Source organism: Zootoca vivipara, chromosome 6, assembly GCF_965207765.1.
Source record: "Zootoca vivipara chromosome 6, rZooViv2.hap1.1, whole genome shotgun sequence".
NCBI classification, from domain to species: domain Eukaryota; kingdom Metazoa; phylum Chordata; class Lepidosauria; order Squamata; family Lacertidae; genus Zootoca; species Zootoca vivipara.
Window position 1 is genome coordinate 56,342,084 of NC_142589.1, and position 10,648 is coordinate 56,352,731.

Below are 10,648 nucleotides of genomic sequence, written 5' to 3' on the forward strand. Positions count from 1 at the left end.
CAAGCAAGTCAATTATTCTGTGTATATATGAAAGGCTGAATTCTTTTGCTTCTAATATCTCTTTTAATAAAAGGGGTGGTGGGAGAAGCAGCAGCAATGAATGGATTGGCAGAAGAGAATCTTTGTGGTTCCATTCTCTTCTGCCATCTAGATATGTCACTCTAGATATGAACCACAGGTATTTACACAATCTGATATACAAAATGTCAAGCAGCCCCAACCCCCAAACACAAATGTGAATGGGTTTTTGTTAAAAAATAATAATTAAAAAATAAAATAATATTCTATATACCCTGTATTTTGTAAAGGGTTTGGCCTATCTGTCCGTTCTCTGAGTTTGGCACTTCTTGAGATATCATTGCCGAAGTTGGCACAAGGGTTCCCAAGGTGAGGGTGGCAGACTTAGTTGATGCCAGGCGCTATTTTGAATTAAGATGGCAGACCAAAACATCACTTTGGCATGACTCTGCCTATTTTTTTGGCATAGGTTTGGCCATCTCTTGAGATTATGTCACCAAACCCGGCACAAAGATTCCTGCAGTGATATTTGTCAAAAGTTGGGTGCCAGGTGCCACTTTGAATCAAGTGGACTGAAACCTGACTTTGGTGCAGCTTCTTCCTTTTGTGTATGTATCAGGTACAAGCTATGCTGATTTGGGCACCTCTGAAGATATTGTCATCCCATTTGGCAGGTCTTCAACAAATATAACCTGACAGTCCCACCCTGCACCAATTTGGACAGGTTGGAATCAGCAAGAGTTCCAGAAGTGGAGGTGGCAGTCTTTGCCTATGTTTGGACATCAGGTGCCATTTTGATTAAAGACGGTGGACAAAATTAACCATAATTAACCATTGGCTTCCCCCTCGCCAATTGATTCAGGCCTGGTTCCTTAAAGCTCACACATGACACTATCCATTTAAAATCACATTTTAACAAATTTCTTCAAATTTCTGGGCAGCGCCAGGCTCTTCCCACTACTATAAAATAACTTTCATATAAATATGTTAGCCCTAATTTCAAAACTAAAAGAAATACCTCTACCAAATACATTGAGTTAAATGAGTCTTTTCTATGTAATTGAAGAACCAATTTGATCATTTCTAAAGTATGAGTATTTACACTCTACCTGCCAAACACAGGCAGCAAAGAGATGAAACACTGCAAATACTACTCTATTCAATTGTAAATTAACAGAGTTTAGGCTGCAGCCATGTATACCAGGGGTAGGGAACTTTTATGGTTCAGTGGGCACCACAGCTAAGGCTAACTTTGACGGGTGCAAAGTTGACAGGAGCAAGTCCCCTAGAAAGGCAAATGTTTAAGAAACAAGCATCAATAGGAAACTTGATTTAAATCAACTCTTTTTCTTACTTTTTTTTTGTAACAATAATTTATTTTGCCTTTCCTTCCAAAGGAGCCCAGGGCAGCAAACAAGTGATAAAACAATAAAAACTAACATCAAAACAATTTCAATATAGATGCAGTTGGGTTGGATCTCAACTTAAAAGGCTTATTGAAAGATGAAGGTATTCAGTAGGTGCCAAGACAACTGAGATGGCATCCTGACCTTAGTACAGTAAATCATCAATTTAAATCATCTTGGTTTAAATCAATCTACCTGCTGCTATATTCCTGTCAGTGCAGCTACCAACTTGCACAAATCAAAACTGCACAGCTAGAAGGAACATGTATAGAAGCATAATTTTTAAATGATCTTGTGCAATTCCTCAGAACCAATTTGCAGCTCGGAAGTCAGCCAGATCAAAACTAAAACTCAATGGAAGCCTGAAAAAGTACATTCTCCTGTTCATAATAAGGGTACTAACGTTCTGACAATGCGATTTTGTCTTTGCTCTGTTTGCTTATATGAACAATACTCATTTTTTGTTAAGAAGCTAGTTTCTAAGTTGTTGTTTTTTAAAGTGGATGTTTTCAACTTGAAATATAAAATGTTATAAAAGAATAGGGGTGCTGCTCACCATTCAAACAGGAAGAATTCCCATCCCTGACAAGGGTGTTGAGAAAAGTCCACTGCTTTAGTGGGAAAAGTCCACATATGGAAATAGTTCGCACAAAGTAGCTGCTTGCACAGATAACCAGCATGCTGGCTACTGTGCATTATCACACTGTTTACAGATAAAAAGGGTATTTAAGGCTCATAAGTCTCTGTGAAACACTGTGATGTTAAGTTGATAATAGGAGGAGGGAAGGAAGAAGAATAAACTTTTTAAACTTCTGTTCATGGGTCCAAAGTACAGATTAAAATCATTGGCAATAACCACTCAAATTGCTCCGGCGATAGGAACCTAGGAAGTTGCCTTATACAGGGTCAGACCATTGGCCCTTTCAGCTTAGTATTATCCTGACTGGCAGCAGCTCTCCAAAGTTACAGACAGAGGACATTCCCAACTCTTCTCGGAAATGCTGGCTATTAAGCCCGGGACTTTCTGTATATACATGGTAGATGCTCTCCCACTGGGCTATGGCCCTTCCCCTGTTCAAAGGCAGCATACCTTTAAACATAGGTGGCTGCTATGAAGTATTATTTACTTCTACTGCATTCACAGCTCACATCTAACTAAATTGTGTGGCTTGGTCATGAGAAACAAGGCTTGGTCATGAGAAACAAGAGACCAAGCGAGAGCTTTAGATTGCAGTGGAAAAGCAAACTTGCGCCTAATTTCTGGAGAAGAAAAACAAACCTAATCAGGAGGAGAAAAGGGGTGGGGAAGGTCAGAGTGTAAGAGTAAGGAAAAAGACCAAAAGGGGACAAAAAACCCAGAGGAAATAAAGTGCGTTTTGGAGAAGAGCAAGGCACACATACATACTCTCAAAATCCATACATACAACTAATCCAGAATGCGGCAGCTAGACTGGTGACTGGGAGCGGCTTCCGAGACCACATAACACCGGTCTTGAAAGATCTACATTGGCTCCCAGTACGTTTCCGAGCACAATTCAAAGTGTTGGTGCTGACCTTTAAAGCCCTAAATGGCCTCGGTCCAGTATACCTGAAGGAGCGTCTCCACCTCCATCATTCTGCCCGGACACTGAGGTCCAGCACCGAGGGCCTTCTGGCGGTTCCCTCGTTGCGAGAAGCCAAGTTGCAGGGAACTAGGCAGAGGGCCTTCTCAGTGGTGGCGCCCGCCCTGTGGAACGCCCTCCCAACAGATGTCAAAGAGGGGGGAAAACTACCAGACTTTTAGAAGACATCTGAAGGCTTTTAATGTTTAATAGATTACTGTGTTTTATTTTTCTGTTGGAAGCCGCCCAGAGTGGCTGGGGAAGCCCAGCCAGATGGGTGGGGTATAAATTATTATTATTATTATTATTATTATTATTATTATTATTATTATTATTGAACCTCTACAGGGAGTGACAGAAAAAGCATAGTAGGCAATAGGAAATATGGGCTTAGTAGAAAAAGCAAACCCTAGTTATGAAAGAGGGATGGCTTCAGGCCGTCTGCCCACCAGTGTTAGAAACTGAGATATGAAAGTTAGGCAGGCTGAGGCTGAAAATAAATCAATATAGTAGAGTAATAAAGATCTCAGAGGCTGAAAAGGGACTCCTACAACAGAAAATCCAAGTTCAAGAATGGGAGGCCTCTGAGGCCTATACTTCAAAAACTGATGCAGAGATGTTCAGCAAGATCAGGAGAATAAACCAAGCAGAGACAGTGAAGAAGATTACTTTGTACAACCTGGGGCAAAAATTTAGGGCTAAGACACTACTGCATGATGATTTGGAAATATAAAACAAAAAACCCCATAATCCATGCCTCCAAGGCAGAAACTGTTGTTAACAAAGAATACAAGTCAAACAGGGCCATGGTCCCGATTTTAACATGGGGTGGAATCCAACTATACAGCTTTGCTAGCACAATAACTTTTAACTGCATAATGGAACTTTCCTGCCTGCTTCCTCTTTTCTAAACCTGTTCCAGGAGTTCCTTCAACCCTACAGAACAGATTTACAGGCACACAGGAGGTACACAGGGACAGGAAAGTTCTATTGCATCACTGGAAGTCCTTGTGCTAGTCAAACTGTTTAGACGGATAATGCTCATGGTTGAGACAAATGTTGAAAATGAGCTTTTATAAGATGAAACATTACATGTTCTCTTCCTGCTCCAGAATCAATCATTTGTTTGTATTGCCTAACAGTACAAAAAGCTCTTAAGGCAGCTATGATGGTGTCAGATTACATTAGAGCTAGAGTGAGGAAGCCCCCAGGAACAGTCCCAACCCCGTCTGAAGATTCTGGGGACTGAATTTGTATGCAAGGCTCAAGGCCACAGGTTCTCCACCTCTGCACCAGAGTAGTAGGTAAATTGAATGGGATGAACTGCAAAAATCATATGCATGCTTATTAGTAAGTCAGTGTCACTGATTTCAGGAGGATTCACACCATAGTGCACAAAAGTGCATTCACAGTATAACACAAACTTCAAATGCAAATGAGAATACAAAACAAGGAAAGAGGTAGGTAGGATAGAATTTGTTATTTCTTTCAAACAAATTTGAGAGGATTCAATATCAGCTTAGTGTGAGAAATAATGTGTCAGAGACATCAGTTTATGGCCATTTCACAGTTCAATCCTCTGCATATCTATTCAAAAATAAGTTTTATTGAATTCACTGAGATTTATGTGGTAAGTTTATATCACTGGGGTGGGGAATTTTTTGGGCTTGGCAGGCCAAATCTTGGGAGATTCGTGAAAGGTCCAGTGTAGGAGGAATCGCCTGGTAGATCAAATGAGGAGGTCTAAGCAAGCTAAATTTGGCCCATGGGTCAGAGGTTCCTTTTTGTGTATGAAAAAAATGCATTTGGAAACAAAAACATATCCAATGAGGCCTATGCAGGAATGTTACTGCAAGAATGCCTTGCAACTCAGAGGTTCATAGCATACACAGGTCCCCTTCCCATTACCTCTAATGCAACTGAACTGCCTCAATTTACACCAGGGCTCGGCAACTTGCGGCCCACGTGCCGCCCCCGAACTGAGCCGCCCGCTCGGTGAGTCCTCACGTGTGGCGCTAAACCGGCACGGGGATTCGTTTCTGCAGCGCCGGAAACTGGAAATTGCATCTGCGCATGCCCAGACACCAGAAATCACACACACATGATCTGGCCCACGGAGAGATCTCCGCGGGACTTGACTGGCCCAGGCAGGTAAAACCTTGTCAACCCCTGATTTACACCCACCCACATTCCTAGCACATGCTCATTTTAACTAGACAATACCTGTCCTACCTGCTGAGAATACTGTAGATCACTGTTGTGTAGGGAAGGACAAGGACACAGAAATCACAAGCAAAGTCACTATGAGTCAGATATAGCCCTGGGCTGCCTAGTTAATGCCAGGACATTAAAGCAAGATAATAGCGGTCAAAAGCTGGAAACTTGCTTGATAGAACACTTCAAGGTGTAGTAATGTTTCCCTTAACATAAAATCTCGAGTTTCAAGTTTAGTGTTTTCTCCCACATGGTGCATGTACTGTTTTTAGAAAACAGCCACTTAGTTCTACATGTTTATAGCTGAAGTGTTGTAATTCATCACTAGGTATATTTATCCTACTTATTTACTTTAATTGTACAATATACTTTGAAGACTTTCTATGAATGGTATGACTAAATGCTTTTCCAAAAACATCTTCATAAAGAACTTAATATTAAAGGCTATCTATCTGTTTATCTATATATGTTTTAAAAAGGGTAAAGGGGCCCCTGACCATTAGGTCCAGTCGTGTCCGACTCTGGGGTTGCGGCGCTCATCTCGCTCTATAGGCCGAGGGAGCCGGCGTTTGTCCGCAGACAGCTTCCGGGTCATGTGGCCAGCATGACAAAGCCGCTTCTGGCGAACCAGAGCAGCGCACGGAAACACCGTTTACCTTCCCGCTGTAGCGGTCCCTATTTATCTACTTGCACTTTGATGTGCTTTCGAACTGCTAGGTTGGCAGGAGCTGGGACCGAGCAACGGGAGCTCACCCCGTTGCAGGGATTCGAACCGCCGACCTTCTGATCAGCAAGCCCTAGACTCTGTGCATTAACCCACAGCGCCACCTGGGTCCCATATATGTTTTAAGGCAAGGCAAATAATTATACATCGTATTTCAATTCCCAGTGTCATGTTACTTGCCGCAAGAGCTAAAAGCATGCCAAATGCTTTATCTATTTGCTAATATCTCTAAGTAGTACGTAGTAACCTCCAAAACGACATTTGCTCAAAAACGACATTTAAAAGTAGCCGACTATATTTATTTTCACACAGGATTAAAAGGTTAAAGGCTAAAATGTGGAATGTCCCAAGGCAGTCTTGCAAGACAGTTGCAACTATCCCTCCATCTCTCACCTCCAATGCATTACAGAAAAGCTTTCCAAACTGTGTCATGACACTGCCGGCTGCCGGTGTGTTGCGCAAACACTCCCCAGGCTCCTCCTGGAGTTAGTTTAACCTCTGGTTTTGTCGCAAAATGATGCACTTCTAAAAAGTGTGTCACCAACATGAAAAGTTTGGAAAGTTCTGCAATACAGGTTATGTTCCTATTAAGATACCTTTACTTGTTCCCATGCAAATATGCTCCCATTTCTATGTCTTTCTATTAGACAGTGTATTCAAAGCCGCTTACAACAAGAAGATTAAATCAAGTTATGAGGAAGCAATGAAAATTGCTTGGAGGAAGCTTTGGAAGTATACAGACATACCTTGGAAATATTACGGGTTCAGTTCCAGACCACAGTAAAGCAAATATTGCAATACAGCGATTCACACCTTTTTTTGGTTCTGTTCCCCAGTGATGCATATAAAAGTAATGCCTACACTATACTACAGTCTATTAAGCTAGCCCCACTCTGGCTGCAGGGGCAGGAGGGGGAAAACCTGGCCCCAGCCAGCTTCACTCCAGTTGCCCAAAGAGGGGTTGCAGCAGCAGGGCTTCATTCTCCTGGAAGCAGCAAAGCTGCCTGCAACTGCAGCTGCATCCTCGTAAGAAACAGTATCTGTAAAGTACAATAAAGTAAAGTGCAATAAAATGAGATATCCAAGTTAAACAAGCAGTACACAAAGGAAAAAATGAAGTGTCACAAAATCTATCAGAGCAGCAAAAGGAGGGGAATCAACAAAAGCAGTTGAACATAACTTCCTTAGGTCTTAAAATATAAAAGCTTCTATGCAGAGTTTGCTTGTTTTCTTTCTTTCCTCCTCAATCCCTTTTCCATGTGCGTCATTAATGTCTCATAGATTATAAACCTATATTGCTTCTTATTGGCCTGTAAGCCTATCTAGGAATCTTTTCAGCTGAATAGCAAGGTACAAAGATGCTTTAAATAAAATCAGGTCAAAAACAAAGTCAAGGCTTGGATGAATGGAAAAGGACGAATGCAATGATTGAGGCAGCTTCGTTCTTTATTTAAATATCACAATAGCCCTCCAATAAGCTCAGGGCAATACAGTATACATGGCCCTTTACTACCCCTCTCCCCATCCTCACTACAACCCGGTTCATTTATTCTTTATTACATTTATATCTCATCCTTCCTCCACCTAGCTCACATTAGCATACATCGATCTCCCCCACTTTATTTTATCCCCGCAACATCGCTGTGAGGCAGGTGAGACTGAGAGACACTGAGTGGCCCAAAGTTACCCAGTGAGCTTCATGGCTGCATAGGAATTTGGGTTCTAGTCTAATAATCTACCCACTATACCACACTGGATCTAAGAGGTAGGTAAGGCTGAGAGGAGAACACATACCGGTAGCTCAAGGTCACACACTGAGCTTCATGGTTAACAGCTGTGAGCTGCACTAACCACTGTGCCCACTGCCTCTTTCTCAGGATTCTAGGTCCTGTATCCCTATAATATGCTTACTCTGAGGCCCCATTTGGCTCCTCCTGTCCAACCACCTTAAGCGTGCACAGGATGTTGATGCCTCAAGGTCTACTGAGACCCCAAAGCCTGAACCCCTCTGATCACTGTCCTGATCACTTTGCTCTCAGCCCCGCTCCGACAACTTATCCCGCTCTCTCCCTCCCTCTATCCTGGTTTCTTCCATAAACTTCTATGCATTCCTTTCAGACGCACGCGCTCGCTCTCAGCCCCGCCCCAATACCGTTGGGCGCTTAAGGGCATCAGAAAGGGGCGGGGGCAACATGCGATTTCCGTTGCATCCTGCTCTCTCCACGGTCCGCCGGCGGCACTCACCCAATCGCCGAGCTAGAGTTCCGGGCGGCCGCCTTACCCCACTGCCGGCCAATCAGAGACAAAAGCAGAGGGCCCGTCCAACCAATCAGAAGCGGGAAGGGAGGGAATGGCGGCGCCGAGAGAGGGGGAGGGGAAAAACAGAGTCCAACTGCTGCTACTCCTCTCTACGAGATCTACCCCCCCCCAACAAACAAACAAAAACCATCCCAGACTCACCAAGCTAATCAAGAGTCCGTGGCTTCCGCTACGTTCCGGTGGCGGGTGCAAGTGCTAGTGCGTCAACCGCAGCCCGCGCGCTCCCGGGCGCAACGAGGAAGGGGGGGCGGGGATGTGACAGACGGAGCGAGCGCAAAGTGGCGGTGAAACAAGATGGCGGCGGGGCTGGGACTGAGGAGGGTAAGCCCCGCCCCTTCTCTACGTTTGTTACTTCTTCCACTTACTGCGCAGGCGCAAACTCTTCCCTCCACGTTCCTCTTAGTCGTTCGATATCGCGAGATTTTTTGCCATACGCGAGCGACGAGCGTTCTTTCTGCGTGGGAGCCTGGGAGTTGTAGTTTTTGCTTCACCTCCCCGGAAGGTAATACAGTACAGTACTGTACTGTAGTTGTATGTACCAAATAAATAGAACCACGTTTTCCAAGGAGGAGCAGGAGATGTGGGCCGAGGATTGTGGCACCGCGGCAGAACTAAGCGCAGGATACGATCCTGTAACACTTAGTTAGGCGTAGATCCCATTTCTTAGTTCAGTTGATTAACTACCGAATTGCTTTGCACTACCTATAATATCCTATATGGTAGTAGGAGGCGTCTTCCTCCGTCCTCGTTATTGTGCATTCACGAAAGTTTGTCTTCACCATTTTATCCGGGAATTGTGTTTATACGTACTCTTCTCATCTGCAAAAGCCCTAGGGCAGACCTACTGCTTCATTCCCTATCGCAAGAACATAAAGAGAGCCTGCTGGATCAGCCTAATGGTTCATCTGCTTCAGCATCATGTTCTCAGAGTGGCCAACCAGATGCCCATTATGGGAAGCCTGCAAACACGACTCCAGCACGGCAGCCCCCTCCCCTTCCATCAATTTATAATTCCAAGCAGACATGCTTGTAAGAGCAGGCGCAGGCTTTGGTAATCTCTTGTAATACAGCGCCCTGTGCGAGGCCAAAATTTGGTGCGGATTATAGGGCTTGCCGATCAGAAGGTCGGCAGTTCGAATCCCCGCGACAGGGTGAGTTCCCATTGTTCGGTCCCTGCTCCTGCCAACCTAGCAGTTCGGAAGCACATCAAAGTGCAAGTAGAGAAATAGGTACTGCTCCGGCGGGAAGGTACGCGCCGTTTCAGTGCGCTGCTCTAGTTCACCAGAAGCGGCTTAGTCATGCTGGCCACATGATCCGGAAGCTGCGATCATAACGCTGGCTCCCTCAGCGAGCAAGATAAGCGTGCAACCCCAGAGTCGTCCGCAACTGGACCTTTACCTTTACCTTATAGGGCAACAAGAGTGTGGGAAACAAGCATAGTCTTTGAGCTTATCCACACTTACTTTTTCTTCCTCTTCCCAGGCACAGCCCAAACTTTAAAGCTCTAGGTCTGAACTCTCCCCCCATTTTTTTTGCCCTGGAGTCCTCCCCTCTCCCCTCCAGAAACTTGTTCTTTAGTGCCCAATCGGAGCAAAGGGCAATCTGCTTAAAACTTGAACTGACGTTTTTCTGACTGAGAACTGAAGAGCGAGTCTTCATGGGGCTGCTGAATTTGCTCCCTGGTGCCCTTTTAGAACAGACCAGCACCTTATTTCAAACCATCTGAGAAGTCCAGATGGCTTCAGGAGATTTCTGTCCATCCACTTTCTTTTATGTCTTATATTCTCTACCACTCATCAAGTAATGCTCCATTTCCTACCCAACAGCCTCTGCTTCAATAGAATGGCCAGCTTGCAGTACAAAAAACACCACTGCCTTTTGCAGAACAAGGTCTGTGTGTGCCAGGCAGGCCAGAAAAGTTGCAGCTTGCAAAAGTGAAATTTTCTGCTCACCCCCACCCAGCACATTCCCAAAGACATTTTCATGATAGAGCAATGTCTGCAAGTCTGCAGTGTTTTTTGTTTCTGCACTTTTGTCCGGCACCTCATATAGTGCCTTTGCTGAAACACAGAAAGAAAGGGTTGGTTCTTCAGAAGTTAATTGCTAATTTCAGAGCATAGAACATCACAAGTCTGCATACTCCAAGTTGTAGATTTATGCATGGGGGAACAAAGTACAAGATTTTTTTCCTGCAAAATAGGCACTTAGAGAAAACAATAATCTGCTGTTCCACATTGCATAATTTGCCTTGAACAGAATAATCAGAGGTTTCACGGTCAGTTTGACGGTCATGAACCCCCAATGTGTACAGTACAGTATCTGCAAAGTAAGGAAACAGTATATTTTTGTGTTTCTTTTTCGCCTCC

At 44.2% G+C, this 10,648-nt stretch overlaps 1 protein-coding gene across 2 annotated transcripts in view; it reads right to left on the bottom strand.

Moving 5' to 3' along the window:
• NFYC (nuclear transcription factor Y subunit gamma) overlaps nt 1–8,618 on the bottom strand; it is a 55,101-nt gene extending 46,483 nt beyond the window's left edge. Inside the window, exons 1-2 of one of the 2 annotated variants that reach the window (XM_088672253.1) lie at nt 8,424–8,596; nt 6,710–7,003 (exon numbers count right to left, since the gene is read on the bottom strand). The gene's annotated coding sequence lies outside the window, so the exon portion shown is untranslated. Of the gene's footprint in view, nt 1–6,709; nt 7,004–8,423 lie in introns of both variants that reach the window. The other variant, XM_035121203.3, reaches the window with a different exon arrangement.
• Nucleotides 8,619–10,648: the final 2,030 nt, after the last annotated feature.